We start from the raw sequence: 24,656 nt of genomic DNA, 5'->3' as shown, positions 1-24,656 counted from the left end.
TATTAATCTTTCCAAAATTTAGTCGATGTAGCATATTGAAAATAGTCCAAAAATTCTCAAAAAGCATATATAGAACACCTTGTTGCCCACATTATCCTTCTCAAAAGCATTCAACTCTCATTACCTTGTGATCGTAATTACCCCGTAGGTTTTAAGGACTTGAGACCATACGTTGCGTAAAACCGATTATCATTTGGTGTTTTTAAATTATAATTGTGGTGCATTAATAACAGAAACATAAAATAAATAATAATATAATACGTCCGACTTCTTGGCTGAAATGGTCAGCGTTGAAGCCTTTGATTTCCAGCCGGGTCGGGGATTTTAATCGATTCTAGTTAACAAATTTAAACTTTTTTCTTGCATCTGGTTTGTAAATGGGTGGATTTACCTTATTTTGGGGTGCTGAATACACTGGTAAAATCAGTTTTTCTCTATGACGTCACATTTCCTAGATATACAGCAGAATAAAAAACGGCAATAGCGAAAATTGACACAATTAAGTCAAACAAAAATACACATTCAGAACGTTTTAAATCAATACTGTTTTGTATGTATATATGGGCATGATGCCAATAAAAGGTCCAAATTTGTTCAGAAGATATTTTCACCTTTAATCACCTTTGGTTTTTGAAAAATGCGACGACGGAACTCTTCTTTTGTTTGCCGTTTCATCACTCTCCCTAACAAGACCCCAGCAGTAGTCACCCATCATCGAAGGGTACCAATGGCCTTGGTAACGGTGTTCCATGGTAAGAATGTCTTGGTGAACGCGTTCACCATGCTCATCGCTTACGGCTCCCAAATTTTCCGGGAAGAAATCAAGGTGAGAATGTAAAAAGTGAATTTTAAGCGACATTCTACACCCCATGTTCTTATAGTTGCCCAACAGATCATTCACAATGGCAACATAGTTTTTGTCTTTCCTGTTACCCAAAAAGCCCTTCACAATTGCTTTAAAAGAAGACCAAGCAGCTAATTGGATATCTGTGAGTTTGGTATCAAAGGTTGGGTCTTTCAGCAATTTTCTTATTTGTGGTCCAACAAATATACCCTCTTTCAGCTTTGCCTCACTTAATTCGGGAAACTTTTCTTTTAAGTGATTGAAGGCCTCACCTTCTTTATCCAGAGCTTTTAAAAAGTTCTTGATAAGGCCCAACTTGATATGAAGGGGAGGCAAAATGATTTTATCAGTCTCAACCAATGGGGTATTGTTCACATTTACGTTTCCAGGAACATATGACTTCCTTATAGGCCATTCCTTGACTGTATAGTGGTTCTTGGCGTCACGGCTGTCCCAAAGGCACAAAAAGCAGCAGTATTTCGTGAATCCAGCCTGTAAACCTGTAAGGAGTGCAACAACTTTTAAATCACAGCAAAGCTTCCATTCATGATCCTTTCTTTCATGTCTACTGCGTAAGCCAAAGGTACCGATAGAAATGCATTGCCATTATGCATTAGTACTGCTTTCAAGCTGGTTTTACTGGAGTCAAATAGTCGCCACTCCTGTGGATTATGTTGTACACCTAGCTGCATCATCATACCATTGACATCTCTACATACACACATTAAATTCTGCATATCGAAATTTTGATCGAAGGAAGCACCCCTTGATCTGAAACAGGAAATTTTTGTCTCTGGAGCTAGTAGGTTCCGTTGCTGCAGTCTCGACCCCAAGAGTTCAGCTTGCTGTTTCGAAAGTTTTACATCGCGAACCAAATCGTTCAATTCCTCTTGATTAAAGAGCTGAGGTGAAGTGTCATGATATTGAGGGCAGTACTCTTCTATATGTTCAGTACTTTTTGATTCACGTGACATGGTGTCTGGTTCCGTGGCTTTCAAGTTACAGACAGGAACAGGCAACCCCGCATCATGGGGCACAGGCAAATGCACTGAAGATACATTTGGATACTTTATTTTATGTCTAGTTTTGCTTGAATGTCCCTAAATATTTGTAAGACAGAAGTAATTGTCTGAATAATGGTCTTTAGGCTCACACCACACCATCGGAACAGAGAGTGGCATGGCTCGGCGTTTTCATTTCAACCACTCGGTTAAGGTTGTAGTACAGGTTATGCAGGCAATATGAGGTGCAAAATTTTTATCTTGATCACCAACAGGACAATCAAAATACAATTTATATGCCTTCTTAACCAAATCAGTGATTGGTTTTCTTTGGGCTTTTGGAGTGAATTCCCCCCCCCCACACACACACACACACACACATAACAAAAGTTGTCGGGGTGGTTTAGACAGAAACGAGATTTACTAGTTGCCATTTTTCTTAGTGTAAGTTTTATACACAAAAAGTTTGCACTATCTTTTACAGGAAACACTCACTGAGGATCTCTTTCACACCACTGGATTACCACAGCAACCATTTACTGACGATTTGTAGATCTTGTAACTCTCCTCTGCAAATCAATAAGAAACAATTAGACATCAAAACAGAAGAACAGCAAAAAGCGAAATACTGAATACAAAAATTTAAAAAACCTTTAAAAACTCAAAAATGGTACGTGCTAGAACATTTTGAAAGGTATATTCGGATTCTACACACCAAAATACATACTAATTGATGTATCACATTCCAGATGCAAAATGGCTGATGACTAGTGTTATTTTTTTCTGGCTCGGGGAGTGGCCGTTCGTGTTTGTCCCAACACTCTCCTCTTCATATTCAGAGAAAACACCACACTACCAACCACCACAGCAACACGCATTAGTGATTACATTCCTCCGCATAGGATTGGCATCAGCAAGGGCATCCTGCCGTAAAACAGGGAGAAATCCACATGTACGCTATAGTTCGCACCCGTGACCCCACAAGTGTGGGAAAACTGTAGTAGAATATAGTAATAAATTTGTGTATTATTATTATTATTATTATTACGACTATTATTATTATTATTATTATTATTATTATTATTATTATTATTATTATTATTATTATTATTATTATTATTATTATACTTTCGGGTAATCTGACATCCAGCTTCTTAAAATACACTGACTGACAGAGCAAATGCAACACCAAGAAGGAGTTGTCAGAACTTTATGCCAATTGCAGGGTAGACTGACGTCACTGAGGTATGCTCATGATGTGAAATGCGCCGCTGTGCTGCGCACGTAGCGAACGATAAATGGGACACGGCGTTGGCGAATGGCCCACTTCGTACCGTGATTTCTCAGCCGACAGTCATTGTAGAACGCGTTGTCGTGTGCCACAGGACACGTGTATAGCTAAGAATGCCAGGCCGCCGTCAACGGAGGCATTTCCAGCAGACAGACGACTTTACGAGGGGTATGGTGATCGGGCTGAGAAGGGCAGGTTGGTCGCTTCGTCATATCGCAGCCGATATCCATAGGGATGTGTCCACGGTGCAGCGCCTGTGGCGAAGATGGTTGGCGCAGGGACATGTGGCACGTGCGAGGGGTCCAGGCGCAGCCCGAGTGACGTCAGCACGCGAGGATCGGCGCATCCGCCGCCAAGCGGTGGCAGCCCCGCACGCCACGTCAACCGCCATTCTTCAGCATGTGCAAGACACCCTGGCTGTTCCAATATCGACCAGAACAATTTCCCGTCGATTGGTTGAAGGAGGCCTGCACTCCCGGCGACCGCTCAGAAGACTACCATTGACTCCACAGCATAGACGTGCACGCCTGGCATGGTGCTGGGCTAGAGCGACTTGGATGAGGGAATGGCGGAACGTCGTGTTCTCCGATGAGTCACGCTTCTGTTCTGTCAGTGATAGTCACCGCAGACGAGTGTGGCGTCGGCGTGGAGAAAGGTCAAATCCGGCAGTAACTGTGGAGCGCCCTACCGCTAGACAACGCGGCATCATGGTTTGGGGCGCTATTGCGTATGATTCCACGTCACCTCTAGTGCGTATTCAAGGCACGTTAAATGCCCACCGCTACGTGCAGCATGTGCTGCGGCCGGTGACACTCCCGTACCTTCAGGGGCTGCCCAATGCTCTGTTTCAGCAGGATAATGCCCGCTCACACACTGCTCGCATCTGCCAACAGGCTCTACGAGGTGTACAGATGCTTCCGTGGCCAGCGTACTCTCCGGATCTCTCACCAATCGAACACGTGTGGGATCTCATTGGACGCCGTTTGCAAACTCTGCCCCAGCCTCGTACGGACGACCAACTGTGGCAAATGGTTGACAGAGAATGGAGAACCATCCCTCAGGACACCATCCGCACTCTTATTGACTCTGTACCTCGACGTGTTTCTGCGTGCATCGCCGCTCGCGGTGGTCCTACATCCTACTGAGTCGATGCCGTGCGCATTGTGTAACCTGCATATCGGTTTGAAATAAACATCAATTATTCGTCCGTGCCGTCTCTGCTTTTTCCCCAACTTTCATCCCTTTCGAACCACTCCTTCTTGGTGTTGCATTTGCTCTGTCAGTCAGTGTAAAAGAGTCCAGATTTAGTTCATGCCTCATTATAGTACGCGAACTTTTTCTTGAGCCCTGAGCTCCATAGTGCTGAATGGGAACTAGGGCTCAAGAAAAAGTTCGCGTACTATACTTGGTATTGTCTTCTGACTCATTGATACGTCGTATGTCTTTACTAGTATAGTAACTTCAATTTTGAGTCCCAAGAGAGTTTAGTGTTCATTGTTCACTGTTTAGATTTGAGTGTTTTTCACTATATCGTAGTATAAATCTCGTGCGTTGGTATAGATATATAACTAACGGAAATTTATTGACTATTGGTCTTAAAGCTATGCCACTGCGCTAGATTTTTCCATAAAGCAATCACCAAACTTGAGCACACTAGGTAAGTATCTAACTTTTTGCCGCTCAGCTGATTTAGCAAGGACAAATAATATAAATTAAGGCATACAACTAATTCTAAGCTCAAGATCGAGAGAATTGTACATTGATCAATTCGTCATTTAGTTAATTTTAGTTCCGAATACTTGGTACTTTGTTTCAAGGAGTAGTATTTCGAAATGCTCCTAGTACGCTACTCTTTTAGAAATTAAACGCCGTTCAATCTTGCCTTAGGCAGCCCGTATGTGAAAATGTTGATTGGGTTGCCTACCTCAATGTCTCTGATGTTCTTGACAACACTCTGGAGAGACATTTCGGAAGAGGAAGGTAAATGTTATTTGTTTTACGTCTCACTAACAACATTCACGATTTTTAGAGATACCAAGGTGTCACAAAAGAATTCCTGCAGACATTCTTCTCCGCGGAAATAAATCTACCGATACAAGGCAACCGTATTTGAGCATTTCAAATACCACGGATCTGAGCCAAGATCGGACCTATAAACTTAAGCTCAGAAGGCCAGCGCTCTAGCGTCTGAGCTACTCAGATTGTAAGAAGAGGAAGAAATAAGGGATTTGGCACCAGTAATGCACGCTGAAATGGCAAGGAAAGTATCGTTTAGTTATTTCTTTTGATGTATGAAATCTAACCTTTCTTTGCTATTTGTTTTACGTCACACAGACACAGACAGTGCTTATGTGGACAATGGGAGAAGAAAGGGCTAGGACTGGGTACGAAGTGACTGTGGTCTTAATTGAGGTACAGTCTGTCTGCTGTGAAAATAGGAAACCACGGAAAAGCATCTTTATTACTGCCGACAGTGGGATTCGAACCCACCGTCTCCCGAATGCAAACTCACTGCTACTGGACTCAAACAGCACAGCCAACTCTGTCGGTGAACTGGTGTTATTTTCACGGCCTTTATACTTATACTTATTGACATTAAGATTTATTAATTACTGTCGATTGCATTCATACTGCGCAGATACACCGGGACCACAATTTACACCACACAGTACCCACGATTACACCATTTTGCACTCTCTAACTCATTTCCACTGGTTGTTCACTCCATCACTTACAAACTAAAACAATCAAATTGCAGACTCTTCCACTACTTTCACTGATACTCTATGACATTTCCACAATTGGATGGTGTTGTGCGTCACTTACCCAAGCGCCCAAATTAATCTTTTAAAAAATAGATTGTTGCTTCATCTTGTAGCTAAACTTGTAAGAAGTTTATTGTTCTAATTTTTGATCTTAACATGGTTTCGTCGCGGGAAATAAATGTTGACCAAACGCAACCCCTCAATCATTGAATTAAATTTTGCTTACGTGACTAGCCAGCATTTCTGCGTCTGAACTACGCATCATTTCATGCGGTATGCTATTATCGTGCAGAATATTGTTTTGTAACATTTTATATGAGCAATTTATGGTGTAATTCTAACGTTTAAAAATTCTATTCTATTGAGTGTCGTAAATTTGCAAACATTGGTGAAAGATGTTTGTAGGCGAATATGATCAATATAACACACGATGTGATATTGGACACAGTATAAACCTTTATTTAAATAGGCAATAAAATGTGTTAAAAGTATTATATTCTACACTGCACTGAAAATTTTTAAAGTCAAATTGAATCACTAAATGATAATTTAGTTGGTTACTCAAGTGTTATAAAACAAAAACTAAAGGAACCGCAATGAAACATCAAATGACTAAGCACCATTATCTCAGATTAAAACAATATATTTAAAATATCATTAGAGGCTGCTGGCCGAGGCGATAAAGGCGTGCTCGGTTCACCCGGAAGGGCGTGGGTTCGATTTCCCGTCAGGAAGTCGTAAAATTTAAGAAACGAAATTTCCACTTCCGGAGGTGCACATGGCCCTGAGGTTCACTCAGCCTACATCTAAAATTAGTACCAGGTTAATTCCTGGGATCAAAAGCGGCCGGGCGTAGAGCTAACCACTCTACCCCTTCAAGTGCCGAGGTTACGGATAGTGGAAGCCTCTACCTCCCACCCCTCCAGGGGCTTTCATGGCCTGTACGGAGATGACTTTGCTTCCTTTGCTTTTATTTAAAATATCATGATACATTTACAAGAAAATTCATGTTTTTATCTTCATTTTGGTACATAATTCACATTTTAGAGGAAAGATGAATTAATAGAAAGGATTTTGCGTTTGCGTAAATATCTCGAAATCTATTTTTGGCACTTCGTTAAGTGATGCACTACACCATCCAATTATACCTGCATCCTTTCAATCATCACGTCAGTTTACCATGTAATTATGTTAAGTTGTCATGCCACGTGACCGGGTATAGCAAAACGCGAAATTAACGCACTACAACGCAGTGTTATTGAGAGCGTACGGAACAGGACACTGAAGAAGTAACGTACCGTAAGGTATTCTTAATACAAATCTCACTCACAGCTGTGGAGTATCGCATGTGATCAAAAGCTAGCTACAAATAACGAAACTAAACTAGCGATTACCATATGAAGACATGGGGGAATAACGGTGAGTGCCACTTTTCCATTATTCTCACATATTTGAATTGTAAAGTTTGAAACGTTATAATATCCATGCCAGGAAGATTGGTAAACAATACTTGTCATGAAAATACTTATCCAGATTCTAACAATGCACATGCAATGTTTCATAAACTTCTGTTTGACAACAATGGATGAAAAACAACAATAACCTTTTGATGCATGGACATAAGCGGGAATAAATATGAATGTACGTCGAATTCTTAATTCTAGAAGACTGTCTGAAACCAATTACACATGCTTTAAAACAATTACACTTGAATGTAGGTAAAACATGTATGCAATATAACACTACAGGCCTATATAGAAGAATAGAGCAAGATATTATCGTACAAGTCTTGTCTTCACTCACAATGCGGTATATTCCCATTGCACATATCTTTTTTATTTTTCTCTTGCGAGAAGTTTGGACAATTCCTGTAAATCAATAATTATATGAAATTATATTATACGATAGTATTGGTATAAATACGTGAGTGAAGTATTTATGTACTTTAGATCTTTCCATTGTAATAGGGAGATAGGTGCCCTAAGATTTCGGTGTAAGCTGGTCCAGATAGAGTAAATTCTCTTTCTTGCAGCCCCGACGAAGTCCTCCTTTATCGCTTCTGTGATGACGACTGTTTCCCAGGAATCGTTGTAACTTCCAGATATTTTTTTTTATTTGTACAAGTTGCTTTACGTCGTACCGACACAGATAGGTCTTACGGCGACGATAGAACAGGAAAGGGCTAGGAGTGAGATGGAAACGGCCGTGGTCTTAAGTAAGGTACAGCCCCAGCATTTGTCTGATGTGAAAATGGGAAACCACGGAAAACTATTTTCAGTGCTGCCGACAGTGGGATTCGAATCTACTATCTCCCGAATACTGGATACTGGCCGCACTTAAGCGACTGCAGCTATCGAGCTCGGTATTCCAGATTTTAACGGCATAATGCGTGGCTGTTCAGTTTCCTCTTGTACTTCCTTCAGAGATCCTGAGAAGAAAAGAACGCTGCCCATTCTAAAAAAGAAATGCCTGATGGCATTCTACACCTTGGAATGGGCTTGGTTTAAGTCTGCATTTTCGTATGACTTCACACCAGTCAGCAGGATGTGGGGTCCTCTCAACTTCATTCACACGTTCAAAACACTTTTAATCTAGTACACTACCGGGCGAGTTGGCCGCGCGCGTAGAGGCGCGCAGCTGTGAGCTTGCATCCGGGAGATAGTAGGTTCGAATCCCACTATCGGCAGCCCTGAAGATGGTTTTCCGTGGTTTCCCATTTTCACACCAGGCAAATGCTGGGGCTGTACCTTAATTAAGGCCACGGCCGCTTCCTTCCAACTCCTAGGCCTTTCCTATCCCATCGTCGCTATAAGACCTATCTGTGTCGGTGCGACGTAAAGCCCCTAGCAAAAAAAAATCTAGTACACTTACAGTCCTCGCCCGTTTCATGTATATGTGCTCTTATTTTCTTTGCTGCATCACACATGACTCAATTCTGGACTTTTATCTAGATCCGCTTTAACATAGATCTTCCGCTACATATGGACTATAACACCTCACTGATATACATCTTCAGGAATAATAACCAAACGAAATTAATCTTAATCGAGCACTAGACATGAAATAAATCAACATACAATCTCCTAAGTACTAAAGTTTATTTTCTTAAGAAAGTAGAGTGGAACATCATTATTTTTCCATCAATAACAAGGATTCTCATTGTTCTTCCATCTTTCCAGATATTTTTATTTGCGAATACCTCCGGACCCTGAACATTTTAACTCGAATGAATACACAGTAAGAAACTACATGATTTTTCTATCAAGTAGATTCATAACCTAAAAATCAGATAGATTGGATCTTCATTGTTATTCCTCCCATGTCTTTATATGTTTGGGCCATTCAAGGAGGCACTGGGAAAAATACGTTGCGTTTGAAGTACTGTAAGTTGAAGTATGAAGGCGGTTTACGATTGGCTACGTAGACAACCATGCACTATTGGAGTGATGTACTGTACCGCATAAAAATGTTTACTTCGATATGAAGCTTCAGTGCTTAAACAAAGGCCAGTGTGTGCCACACCGAAGCAGTAAATCGCCCTTGTTACCGTTTTTATGCGCTGAGCGCACTGAACTGCTATACGATCGGAATGAAGTCACTTTAATCATTCGCTACAGTATGTATTCCACGGACGAATACGTTGACGTGCTCCTTATCTACGGGAATGGAAGGGAGAAATCGTTGCAGGCGCTACGTATCAGGAAAGGTATTCGGACAGGCGACAACCGACTACAAAGATTTGTCCCAGTAGTGAAAGACATTTACGAACAACAAAGATATTTCAGATGATATCCACCTCTACGAGAGAAGACCGTAACCTCTGGTGAGAGGCTTTTCTGGACACGCACGAGAACACGTGCAATTGTGCAACAGGTGAACATCAGCCAGGCTTCCAAACTAAGCACTGCATGCGCATAAATATCACCCCTACCATCTGCTGCTAAATCAGGAGCTCCATGAACGGTCTTTCGAAGCTCGAATGAATTTCTGTCAATGACTGTTAGGAAATCTGGAAAATGGTGCAGCGTTCCTGTTGAAAATGCTGTTCTCGGACGAATTCCAATTCTACAATAATGCTACCATCAACCGCCACAAAATGCACTATTGGAGTGTTGACAATCCCCACTGGGTGCGAGAGACAGCCTACTGAGTGCAATTGGTAGTGAATACACTGACTGACAGAACAAATGCAACACCAAGGAGGAGTGGTTCGAAAGGGATGAAAGTTGGGGAAAAAACAGAGACGGCACGGACGAATAATTGATGTTTATTTCAAACCGATATGCAGGTTACACAATGCGCACGGCATCGACTCAGTAGGATGTAGGACCACCGCGAGTGGCGATGCACGCAGAAACACGTCGAGGTACAGAGTCAATAAGAGTGCGGATGGTGTCCTGAGGGATGGTTCTCCATTCTCTGTGAACCATTTGCCACAGTTGGTCGTCCGTACGAGGCTGGGGCAGAGTTTGCAAACGGCGTCCAATGAGATCCCACACGTGTTCGATTGGTGAGAGATCCGGAGAGTACGCTGGCCACGGAAGCATCTGTACACCTCGTAGAGCCTGTTGGGAGATGCGAGCAGTGTGTGGGCGGGCATTATCCTGCTGAAACAGAGCATTGGGCAGCCCCTGAAGGTACGGGAGTGCCACCGGCCGCAGCACATGCTGCACGTAGCGGTGGGCATTTAACGTGCCTTGAATACGCACTAGAGGTGACGTGGAATCATACGCAATAGCGCCCCAAACCATGATGCCGCGTTGTCTAGCGGTAGGGCGCTCCACAGTTACTGCCGGATTTGACCTTTCTCCACGCCGACGCCACACTCGTCTGCGGTGACTATCACTGACAGAACAGAACAGTAATTAACAGCACCTTTTATCCTGTTAGGGGTTGTAGGATTAAAAAAAATAGAGCACAACTAAGTAGTATTGTAGTGTAGTCGTATATTAATTACCTTATTGTTGTGTACTATCCCAGACAATATATCCCTCCGTTAATTTATTTTTTTGCAAATAAGTTATTTTATTTTTTAATTTAAAATTTTCCCCCCGTAAAGAATGGCTAAGGAGCGCGAGTGTACTTATTGTGGGTGTGGTGAGGCACTGAGGGGTATGAGGGAGGAGTTGGAAAGTTTGAGGGAGATAATTAGGATTCTCACAGAAGACAGGAAGGAAGATAGGACTCCCTCAAACAATGTACAGGTTACAGTAGGTGTACAAGAGGGAGGGGAAGGAAAGGGAGGAGTTGTAGAAGACAGGTGGTCTAATGTTCTAAGGGGAAGGAGATTGCAGGCCAAGGGCTCTATTCAGGATCAGAATTCAGGACAGGTGTCTGTGCAAAATCGGTACGAGTCACTCCAGGTAGAACAACAGAGGGAAGATGAGGGACAGGGAACTGTTGGTGAGATGCATGGAAGTAGGAGGAAGGGAAACGGTAGGAAAGGGAAAGGTAGAGTAGAGGATAGGAAAAGACAGGTGGAACAGGGTCATGGGAAGGAGAAAAGGGAGGAGGAAGTAGCTTCTGCAGCTATCAGGAAAGATAGGGCTGACCAGGAGGGGAGGGGATCAAATGAGGTGGGTAGGGTTGAGGCTCTGGTCATGGGGGATTCCATCGTTAGACACGTGGGGAAAGTGTGTGGAGGAAAGGGAACCAGGGTAGAATGTTATCCAGGAATTAGGTTGAGGCAGATGTTGAGGGAAGTAGAAGAGAGGGAGGAGGGGAAGGAGAAGGTGGTAATGTTTCACGTTGGTACCAACAACGTAAGGCAAGCTGATATAAGTACCAACATAGTTGGAGATGTGTGGGATCTGGTAAATGCAGCACGGGTGAAGTTTAAGAAAGCGGAGATTGTTATTAGTGGAATGCTGTGTAGGAGGGATACTGACTGGAGGGTGATTGGGGATTTAAATGAGACTATGGAGTGGGTATGTGGGAAACTGGGAGTGAAATTTCTAGATCCTAATGGGTGGGTAGGAGATAGGGATCTGCGCTCGGATGGCCTCCATTTAAACCGCAGTGGTACGTATAAGTTAGGAAATTTGTTTGGAAGGGTAATAGGGAGGTACATTCAGGGAAACGGGATGGCCTAGGGAGCGGTGATAAGGGAACAGGGAACTGGAAATCAAGTAGGGATGACATAAAATTGTTAGTGTTGAACTGTAGAAGTATTGTAAAGAAAGGAATAGAATTAAGTAATTTAATAGATATATATTTACCAGATATTGTAATAGGAGTTGAATCATGGCTGAGAAATGATATAATGGATGCAGAAATTTTCTCACGGCACTGGAGTGTGTATCGTAGAGATAGGATAGGGAAGGTGGGAGGGGGAGTTTTTATTCTGGTGAAAGAAGAATTTGTAAGCTACGAAAAAGTTAAAGATGAGACACATGAAATTCTAGGTGTAAGGCTCATTTCTAAAGATAATAGGCAACTTGATATATTTGGAGTGTACAGATCGGGAAAGGGTAGCACTGATGCGGATTCGGAATTATTTGATAGGATAGTCAGCTATGTGGGAAACGACATGGAAAGAAATGTGATTGTAGCAGGAGATCTGAATTTGCCAGATGTCAATTGGGAAGGAAATGCGAACGACAGGAAGCATGACCAACAAATGGCAAATAAGTTAATATGGGAAGGACAGCTGATTCAGAAAGTGATGGAACCAACCAGAGGGAAAAATATTTTGGATGTGGTGCTGATAAAACCAGATGAGCTCTATAGGGAAACTGAAGTAATAGATGGTATTAGTGATCATGAAGCTGTTTTTGTGGTAGTTAAAAATAAATGTGATAGAAAGGAAGGTCTTAAAAGTAGGACTGTTAGGCAGTACCATATGGCTGATAAAACTGGTATGAGGCAGTTTCTAAAAAGTAACTATGATCGGTGGAAAACGGTAAATAAAAATGTAAACAGACTCTGGGATGGGTTTAAGGAAATTGTTGAGGAATGCGAAAACAGGTTTGTACCTTTAAGGGTGGTAAGGAATGGTAAAGACCCACCTTATTATAATAGAGAAATAAAGAGACTAAGAAGGAGGTGCAGACTGGAAAGAAATAGAGTTAGAAATGGCTGTGGAAGTAAGGAGAAATTGAAGGAACTTACTAGAAAATTTAATCTAGCAAAGAAGGCAGCTAAGGATAACATGATGGCAAGCATAATTGGCAGTCATACAAATTTTAGTGAAAAATGGAAGGGTATGTATAGGTATTTTAAGGCAGAAACAGGTTCCAAGAAGGACATTCCAGGAATAATTAATGAACAAGGGGAGTGTGTATGTGAGGATCTTCAAAAGGCAGAAGTATTCAGTCAGCAGTATGTAAAGATTGTTGGTTACAAGGATAATGTTGAGATAGAGGAAGAGACTAAGGCCAAAGAAGTAATAAAATTTACATATGATAACAATGACATTTACAATAAGATACAAAAGTTGAAAACTGGAAAAGCGGCTGGAATTGATCAGATTTCTGGGGATATACTAAAGACAATGGGTTGGGATATAGTACCATATCTGAAGTACTTATTTGATTATTGTTTGGCCGAAGGAGCTATACCAGATGAATGGAGAATTGCTATAGTAGCCCCTGTGTATAAAGGAAAGGGTGATAGGCATAAAGCTGAAAATTACAGGCCAGTAAGTTTGACATGCATTGTATGTAAGCTTTGGGAAGGCATTCTTTCTGATTATATTAGACATGTTTGTGAAATTAATAACTGGTTCGATAGAAGGCAATTCGGTTTTAGGAAAGGTTATTCCACTGAAGCTCAACTTGTAGGATTCCAGCAAGATATAGCAGATATCTTGGATTCTGGAGGTCAAATGGACTGTATCGCGATTGACATGTCTAAAGCATTTGATAGGGTGGATCATGGGAGACTACTGGCAAAAATGAGTGCAATTGGACTAGACAAAAGAGTGACTGAATGGGTTGCTATATTTCTAGAAAATAGATCTCAGAGAGTTAGAGTAGGTGAAGCTTTGTCTGACCCTGTAATAGTTGAGAGGGGAGTTCCTCAGGGCAGTGTTATCGGACCTTTATGTTTTCTTATATATATAAATGATATGAGTAAAGGAGTGGAATCGGATGTAAGGCTTTTTGCGGATGATGTTATTCTCTATAGAGTGATAAATAAGTTACAAGATTGTGAGCAACTGCAACGTGACCTCGAAAATATTGTGAGGTGGACAGCAGACAATGGTATGTTGATAAACGGGGCTAAAAGTCAGGTTGTGAGTTTCACAAATAGGAAAAGTCCTCTCAGTTTTAATTACTGCGTTGATGGGGTGAAAGTTCCTTTCGGGGATCATTGTAAGTATCTAGGTGTTAATATAAGGAAAGATCTTCACTGGGGTAATCACATAAATGGGATTGTAAATAAAGGGTACCGATCTCTGCACATGGTTATGAGGGTGTTTAGGGGTTGTATTAAGGATGTAAAGGAGAGTGCATATAAGTCTCTGGTAAGACCACAACTAGAGTATGGTTCCAGTGTATGGGACCCTCACCAGGATTACCTGATTCAAGAACTGGAAAAAATCCAAAGAAAAGCAGCTCGATTTGTTCTGGGTGATTTCCGACAAAAGAGTAGCGTTACAAAAATGTTGCAATGTTTGGGTTGGGAAGAATTGAGAGAAAGAAGACGAGCTGCTCGACTAAGTGGTATGTTCCGAGCTGTCAGCGGAGAGATGGCGTGGAATGACATTAATAGACGAATAGGTTTGAATGGCGTCTATAAAAGTAGGAAAGATCACAATATGAAGATAAAGTTGGAATTCAAGAGGACAAACTGGGGCAAATATTCATTTATAGGAAGGGGAGTTAGGGATTGGAATAACTTACCAAGGGAGATGTTCAATAAATTTCCAATTTCTTTGAAATCATTTCGGAAAAGGCTAGGAAAGCAACAGATAGGGAATCTGCCACCTGGGCGACTGCCCTAAATGCAGATCAGTATTGATTGATATTGATTGATTGATATAGAAGCGTGACTCATCGGAAAACACGACGTTCCGCCATTCCCTCATCCAAGTCGCTCTAGCCCGGCACCATGCCAGGCGTGCACGTCTATGATGTGGAGTCAATGGTAGTCTTCTGAGCGGACGCCGGGAGTGCAGGCCTCCTTCAACCAATCGACGGGAAATTGTTCTGGTCGATATTGGAACAGCCAGGGTGTCTTGCACATGCTGAAGAATGGCGGTTGACGTGGCGTGCGGAGCTGCCACCGCTTGGCGGCGGATGCGCCGATCCTCGCGTGCTGACATCACTCGGGCTGCGCCTGGACCCCTCGCACGTGCCACATGTCCCTGCGCCAACCATGTTCGCCACAGGCGCTGCACCGTGGACACATCCGTATGGGTATCGGCTGTGATTTGACGAAGCGACCAACCTGCCCTTCTCAGCCCGATCACCATACCCCTCGTAAAGTCGTCTGTCTGCTGGAAATGCCTCCGTTGACGGCGGCCTGGCATTCTTAGCTATACACGTGTCCTGTGGCACACGACAACACGTTCTACAATGACTGTCGGCTGAGAAATCACGGTACGAAGTGGGCCATTCGCCAACGCCGTGTCCCATTTATCGTTCGCTACGTGCGCAGCACAGCGGCGCATTTCACATCATGAGCATACCTCAGTGACGTCAGTCTACCCTGCAATTGGCATAAAGTTCTGACCACTCCTTCTTGGTGTTGCATTTGCTCTGTCAGTCAGTGTATATAGTATCCCTTTGTGGATCATATTTCTTTGACGGCCTTTTAACCTGCACTTAATACCCATGAACCCTCACTTCTGCCACAGGATATGCCACTTGAAAGTTTAACGATGTGGTTTCAACAGGAGTAAGCTCCGCCACATTGGATGTTAGCCCTCCGTAATCATCTGAAAGATACACATCCAGAAAATGGGTAAGAAGAGGAGGACCCGTTTCTTGGCCCACCATGTCATGGTATTTAACGCAATCAGACTTCTTCCTGTGGGGGCATTTTGAACAAATCGTTTACACCCAAGAGCGAAAAAATCCCGGGCACCTTCGACAACCTGCAGATCAATAACATCGGCTATGCTACAGCGTACTGTAATATCCATTTAGCGGCGTACCCAGATGTGCAGAAACCAAGCACGTCATCACTTCGAGCACTTGCTAACGTAACTAACCATTGTTAGTGTGCAGTTTGGTATCCCTCCCCCTCCCACTTCCTATTCCATCTTTTACCGGCCATGATGAACAAACGCTGCATGCGCATAAATATCACCCCTACCATCTGCAGCTAAATTAGGAGCTCGAATGCTCGAATGAATTTCTGTCATTGACTGTTAGGAAATCTTAGTTTAGTATTACGGTTCAAACATTGATTTTAGAGCATACTTGTATCCTGAAAACCAAAGGAAATCAATCAGCCAAATCTAGTAGGCTCTTGATGGTGGCTCGAAGCGATTCAAGAGTTACGTACGCAAAAGTGTTATCACTATGGTGGATAAGTTCGTGGTACACTTTCAGAGTGTTGTGAAGTATGTCATCTCTTTGGAGCCTTTCAATAGTCAATTTTAAATCCATAGCAAAAAAAAAAGGTTGTTCACATCACATGTAAATATTTCAGTTTGATTCGCTGTTTTCGAAGTTAAGCATGCCAAGTTCTCTATAAAACACTAGACATATTGCAACTGACCTGCTAAAAGGCTACATTGCCAACTTGATACTCGTGTTGTTGTTTGGATCATCACTCCATCATTTCTATGTAACTACTGCATCGTCTTTCTACTCTAATCTCTTCGTCACATTCATACCTTCGTTTACCCCTGCCGTTTTTACTTCTCTCAAAAACTAACTGAACAAGACCTGGGTGTCTTAAGATGTGCTCTTCTGTTTCTTCTTCTGGTCAAATTTCACCATATCGTTCTCGTTTCAGCAATTCTATTCAGAATCTCTTCATCTGTGATTTGATCTACCCATCTCACCTTCAGCATTCTTCTGTAACACCACATTTCAAAAGCTTCTCTTTCTTTCCGAGCTAGTTACCATCCATGTTTCACTTCCATACAATGCCATGCTCCACACGAAAGTCTTCAGATACATCTTTCTAATTCCTATATCAGTGTTTGATGTGAGCAAATTTCTTTTCTTAAGAAAGGCCTTCCTTGCTTGTGCTATACTGCATTTTATGTCCTCCATACTTCTACCATCATTAGTTATTTTTCTACCCATCTTCATCTACTTCCTTTAAGACTTCATTTCCTAATCTAATATTTCCTGCACCACCTGACTTTGTTCAACTGCATTCCATTACTTTTGTTTTGGACTTATTTATTTTCATCTTGTAGCCTACTCCCTCTCCAAGACTCTGCCCGTACCATTTCAGCTATTTCTCCAGATCTTCTGCAGTGTCAGATAAAATAACAATATCATTAGTGCTGTGTATTCAAACTGTGTAACAAATGCTATTTCACACCCGACAGTTGGTAGTATGGTGGACACAGCGGGTGATTTCTAAAATCGAGACTCCTTATAAGCATTCTCTTGTCCAGAAAAGAGGGTGTGCAGCGAGGAATCCAGCTGGCCAAGTGTTGGACTCGTATACGCTACTCACAGCAGGGAGTAAAGAATACAGGGAGCTGCCCGCTACTCTGTTCTCTGTGGCTATCTCTTGAAGCCAACGGCCACACACCCCATGGTTACCAAAACATGGCAATTCTTACGTTGTGGATATATACAAACTAAGACATTTTCTCGGGAGTAGGGAAACTTCGAATCGCTCAATTAAGTACAATCGTTTTCAAAATAACACGGCGATTAACTGTAACGACATTTTCTGGCAAACAGACCTATTAATTTTTTATGGAGCACTAAGGGAGCGTTCCTCATCACCCGCAGCCTTAAATCTACTCTCTCGCTAGTTGATCATCGGTACAAATAAACCGAGTATCTTAAAAACAGGAGATGCAAATCTTCACCAGTTATCAGTAAAGATAAGGAGTAGACTATTAATAAGAGCTTACCGCAATCTGAATGCTTTACGGGAATGCACAATAAATCACCAAACTGGGCATAGCACATTGCTTACTACATATTTTGGAGTGGTGGTGATTATTGTTTTAATAGGACGTACAAACATCAAGTAAACCATCCTCTGAAACAAGTGGAAACAATGCAGGACTCAGCTAAGGGCCCCTTGGACGCCAACCCACACGCCGAAGTTAAGAGCCCCTTAGACCACTGGACGCCAAACCACACTCCGAAGGTAAGAGCCCCTTAGGCCCCCTAAATCGCCTTTTAAGACACGTGGTGGTAAATGAAATGGCGTATGGCTTTTAGTGCCGGGAGTGTCCGAGGACATGTTCGGCTCGCCAGGTGCAGGTCTTTTGATTTGACTCCAGCAGGCAACCTGCGCATCGAGATGAGGATGAAATGATGGTGAAGACGACACATACACCCAGCCCCCGTGCCAGCGAAACTAGTCAACGATGGTTAAAATGTCCGACCCTGCCGGGAATCGAAACCGGGACCCCTGTGAACAAAGGCCAGCACGCCAACCATTTAGCCATGGAGCCGGACACACGTGGTGGTGATTATTACTTTAAGAGAGAGTACAACTAGGCAACCATCCTCTATTAACACTAATCAGAGAAAAATGAAGATATCGGCCAAAGAAAGACAAGGGCCATGATGGGTGAGAAAATTAAAGACTCCCTAGCCCTCGAATCCTCTTCCCGGAAAGAACAAAACAAGAGTTGACCGTCGGAGGTTAGACATGAGATTTAAAATTTTCCTGGCACAAGTAAGTGGAAGCAATGCCAGGACTCAGCTAAGGGCCCCGTGGTTGCCAACCCATTCTCCCAAATTGAGAGCTCCAGAGGCCCCTTTCAGTCGCCTCTTACGAAAAGCAGTGGATACCGTGGGTGTTGTTCTATTACCCCAACTCCATAGGGACTTTTACGACAGGCAGGGGATACCGTGGGCCTTATTCTATCCTCTTCCATAGGGGGATACATATTTTAGAGATGGTGGTAGTGATTATTGTTTTAAGAGGAAGTACAACTGGGCAACCCTCTTCTATTAACACTAATTAGGAGGAAAAATGGAAGGAATCCGACCCTTCCAAAAATGAAGGTATCGGCCAAAGGAAGATAAGGGCCACGAAGGGCGTTAAAATGAAAACTTTCTAGGCCTCAAGTGCTCTAATTCTGTAGGGAATGCTTCGAAAATAGTAGGTACTGCATTCTCCTTCAAAAGGTTCAAGTGACATGTCACAAGGAGTATCCACGGAATTTCTTCAGGCTCTTTCTGGGATAATCGCCAACGCTCTCAGGGAATCCACCGCACGAGGTGTCACCGCGAACGAGTCTGCGCCACCAACACAGCCTCGACTACCACAGTTCTCGATGCTAGCATATCGCGCTACCGATGGGACCACCATAGAGGATTATTTCACGCAGTTTGCCTGGGCGCTCGGTCTGAGTAAGGTTCTAGAAGAAGAGCACGCGCAGTACGCACGTGTCTACATGGGCGCCGAACTCAATGATCTTTAGGTCTAAAGTTTCTCATAAGCCCCATCGGCCCGGAAACTCTCCCATACAGCGAAATTCAGTCGAAGTTGACGAACCATTTTGACGCCAGTCGCAATAAATGTGCAGAGAGCATAAATTCCGGAGCGTCATGCAGAGGGCAGGGGAGACAATCGCCAGCTTCACTCTCAGATTAAGGCAAACAGCAACACACTGTGAGTATGGAGAATTTTTAGACCGCATGCTAATTGAACAACTCTTCACAGGTGTAGAGTCGAGGGTCATGTGCGATGAAATTATTGAAAAAATACCGGAGAGCTTCACAACTGCGTACGAGATAGCCTGCACCCTCGAAGCCATCCGGAACACTGCCGACGAAGTCATGAACCCGAACGTAACCTAAAAACCCGATTCAACAAACCGGATATGCTACGCAAAGCCACAGTTGTGGAGGGGTGGCAACCAAGACCGACTCCAATCCTCAGACCGTAATATTTAAAAAACATGGCGGCCGAAGTAGCCGGATTGCTGGTATTGGCTAACACGAAAATATAACCTACATATTATATAAACGGCGGGAATTTAACATGTTAAATGTAACATCATACGGAAAATCACCTTTTTTCACGTATGAAAACGCTTCGCCAACAAGTAGGCACCACATATAATCAACTAGAATCGCATATATTCCCAGAAAAGAGAAAAAAAGCTGATTATTTATAAAATTCAATTAGGCAAATACCGGTTTCTCTTAGATTTCACTTCGCTGGATAGAAGAATATACATGATAAAACGGTTAAAATGATATTTATCAGGTCATTTTTAATGTTTCAATATAAATTAAAGTGCGAAATCCCACAATTTTTTCGCTCTCATGAGAAATATGAATCATAATTTGTTGCCTTAGTTTTGAAGTGTTGGACAATTTCTTATATTCAGCACAAAATGAAAGGGAAGTACACCCGAAATAATAATGTAAGGCTTTAAGTTACGTCCCACTAACTACTTTATTGACAGTTTTCGGAGACGTCGAAGTGCCGGAATTTAGTCCTTCAGTAGTTCTTTTACGTGCCAGTAAATCTACCGACACGAGGCTTACGTATTTGAGCACCTTCAGATATCACCGGACTGAGCCAGGATCAAACCTGCCAACTTGGGGTCAGAAGGCCAGCGCCTTAAGCGTCTGAGCCTCTCAGCCCAAGTGCACCCGAAATGATTATGTTAGCCCAATGAACGGCCCTGGTAATGTTAACATAATGTTGACATATGGCATAGCAGCACTTCACACAATTATGGTAACCTTAGTAATGAAACGTTTAGGCACTAAAGATATAATAACCCGAATGATATTTCCTTTTTGCATACGCAATTTTACGATCTATCCATAATAAGTTGGGTGGAGTAATTGCATTAGTAATATCTATTGCAATTCTTCTTATTCTCCCCTTTACTGCAAATAATAAATTCCATGGAATCCAATTTTATCCAATTAACCAAATTCTATTTTGATCCATAGTTTCTATTGTCATCCTTTTAACATGAATTGGTGCTCGACCTGTGGAAGATCCTTATATTCTAACCGGTCAAATCCTTACCGTCCTATACTTTCTCTACTACATCTTAAATCCTTACATGAGTGCAAAAAAACTCTATTGACTCTAAACATTGATATATAACCACATGGACGAGCTCTAGTTCGAATCGAATGCTGTTGGTAGTGTAAAACCCTGCGTTACAAACCCATCCAATCCCTCTAAGTCACCATTTCTTCTGTGAAACAGTATATAGTTTGCTACATTTGTCACACTTATAAGTTTTGTTATATTCCAAGATCCAGCCAAACATTTCCGCAGGAAAGCACAGATTATTGTAAAATACACTTTCATCTAAATCACTCGACAATCTGAAGCACATAGACACTGACGGAATATCACAATATCAATTATAGTCTATCTAAATTCATATTTTTCGAGGAACACGAATAGTTTGGAATTTGAGAAAAGTTTTCCATAACCTCATACTTATTCTCAAAATGAAGTAAGCACACTACAGTTTTGTCATCGACTTCAAAATAATCATTTCTCTTTCAATGTTTTATTCCGTAGGAAACTTAAGAATAGTTGTATGAGAGGCATTGCCACACTTCAACTAAAACCTGGTCTACAATACGATCAAAACAAGCACATTCTCACATTACTATGTATAATTACAGACCCTAAGCGTCCACTGACTCATACAAATACATTCATTCACACATTTATATTCTACAAAGAAACTAATATGTATTGTAAAATTTCATGAAATTACATCGACTATATACGATAACAACAAACCAAAACAAACCCACACTTCCAACATTTCCGGCTACTCGATTCACCATGTTTGAATGATCGAGAGTAGCATTAAGGTCTGAGGATTGGAGTCTTGTCTTGTCTTGTCTTGTCTTGAGGATATTTATTTGGGAGTCAATATATTATTTCCCACTCACAAGTCCAACGTAATATTTCACTTGTATCACATCAACACACATTTACATAATTAATTATCGTTTTAGACACAAATACGCTTAGATAGGCAAACTGAAAAAGGTACTATTGTGTCTTTTGTGTGTAGATCCATTAAAGTATGACACTATATACGCTGTTCGAATACACAGATATCTTATGGTTCTTTAGCAGCATAAACGTAATACACTGTACAAGATTAGGACTAAGTAAAACTCTTGGGGCGAGATACACTCACCAGGAACGTATAGAAATGCCACTTCGCAAACATGTCGGAAAAAACAACGGAAAATCTAGAGCGTAATTACAATATAATGTGAGTGTTATCAAGGTACTCGTTTAAAACAGCAATGATAATAGGTGAAGGTTGAGGCAGCAAGACTGATAGTCGTGTAGGTAAAGGTACGTGTACTTTAATTAATTTCTGCATTAAAATTGGCTGGTAGTGTGCATATTGGGGGCATTGGAAAAATAAATGGTCGCTGTCGCCATAAGGTTCTCCACAGGAACAAGTTGGGTCATTCGTAATGTGAAATCGAGATAAGTATACAGGGGTTAATGAATGATTAAAGCGTAATCTAATTATATTAGTGATGTGACGTCGTGTGTACTTACCGTTTGCAAACCACGGGAGTGTGGGAATATTCTGTTGAATTTGGTAATAATATTGGCCTTTCGTACCAGCTGATATACGCCATTGTGTGTACCATGCGTGTTGAGCTTCGTGTTTAATACCTGGAAGGAAATCTGGGACCGGGATTTTGATTTGTAATTAGTTCGGGGTATATGCACTAGCCTCTTTGGCTGCTATATCGGCCATGTCGTTGCCTACGTGCTGACTATGTCCTTTAATCCATAATGACGTTATAACAAAACCAGATGTTTCGAGTTGATAAAGGAGATATTTAACTTCGTAGACATATGTATTTTGACTGTGGGAGAAAGATTGTAGAGCTTGTAGCACACTTTGAGAATCGCTAAATATATTTATTTTTCTGGAATGCAATTGTTGGACATATAATAGAGCTTGATATATGGCATATAATTCTGCTGTGAAGATAGTTAAATTATTAGGCAACGGATATTTAAAGCTAGTTTGTGTTTGTGGATCAAAAAATGCTGCTCCAACTCCAGTACACGACTTTGACCCATCGGTAAAAATGTGATAATCTGGTGAAGTAATTAAACTTTTAAATTTCTTATGAGCGTTTGGTATGAGGTTAGGTGCATGCATTGTTTGATTCGAAGAATCAAAATGTACAATTTTAATTGATGGACGGAATGTTTGAATATCTTAGCTATATGAGTACATATTCAAGCGTGGTGTTCGTAATATAATCTCAGCAATATGGTGCATTTCAGCTGTAATGGATTTAAAATTATTCTTCGGGATGGTACGATGCATCTTGTTAATGCGTCCATTTTCTTGTCTGGCCTACCGTGTATTCAACTGCTGGATTCCATGGATTTTCTCTAATTGGTGATGGTGTGCTATCTAGCGGTCGACTTGGAATTAAGGGGTTAGATGACTAAGTAGTGCTGCTATCTGGACGCAAGAAGTGAAGCTTCTCAGTCGTAGTGGGGGTCGACAATGCAGATAGCAGTTGTTCGGATTATTGCTTCTTAACCTGAAGACGCTGGAATTGATTCTCTGCTGATTGTGCTTTAAGAAAAGAAGAAAATTATGATGCACGAAGAGGAGATGGTCCTGAAATTGGACCCAGGGTGATGGATTGTCCATCTAGGCGAATGGCCTGAACATTTGATTATCCTTTTGGAATATTTAATGTATTTCGTTTCCTTCGACCTCGTAAGTAAGCTGCATCCATCTTCTGTACTGTACTAAGCTACCAAGGAATGGATTAATTAATGTAAGGTGAAATTCTGCATGTGGTTTTAAAAGAAATAGATTTCCTAAAACAGGTCTTCATAATATCTTGTAATATGGTAATATTTTCGGGCTTCAAGTTGTAATGGTCGTTATGGTATTTGTTTACCTTCTTGACTTCAGTTAGTTAATTTTTTGTGAACAAACAAATTATGTTTATTATTATAATATTTTCTAGCCATGTCAGGCTACTAAAAGAGAAACCATGAAGTTTTAATGTAGGGCTTCTAATGACTTCCTCGGTACTTCAAGTGCCTGTTTTGATTTCGGTGATCGTCATCTGTTACACACCGGTGTAATAGAATGCAAACATTACCGTGGCCATGCTGTGTTGAAATTGACATACGAGTATCAACTTATTATTGGTAACTTGACTTTCAGCTGATTTTGGGTGTGGATCTTCGTGCATGTGGAAGGTTTTTCTGCTGAGTTTTATTAACTCATTTGGTTTAAGCTATCGTACCTTCGAGAATATTTGGGTTAATTATCCAATTTATGGATTTATGTCCATGTTACAAATAATTTCTTGGTGTTAACTGATGTTATGCATTTTCGTGGGTTTGATTAAATTTCAATGCAGCCCTGGAGTAACCGAGAAGTTCATTAGGGTAATTTCAGCTTTCTTTCAGTAATGATTGACTTAAGATTTTAATCTTCTGTTGATCTACGTTTGTTTATCGTTCTAAAAAAATTCCTGCCTCCTGGCAATAAGAGTTTGTGTAAAAAGAAAAAAATTATTTTCAATTGATACCCTTGATTAATTATTCTGAATGGTTTTCACGTTCATGGTGTAGTAGTAATTGATTTTTTAAATTAATTTTTGAGGTCGAAAATTCTTAAATTATTTACCTAATTAAAA

The sequence above is a fragment of the Anabrus simplex genome, chromosome 1 (genome assembly GCF_040414725.1).
Source record: "Anabrus simplex isolate iqAnaSimp1 chromosome 1, ASM4041472v1, whole genome shotgun sequence".
Classification (NCBI taxonomy): Eukaryota; Metazoa; Arthropoda; class Insecta; order Orthoptera; family Tettigoniidae; genus Anabrus; species Anabrus simplex.
The sequence above is the reverse complement of the archived record's forward strand: the minus strand, read 5'-3'. Positions refer to the sequence as shown.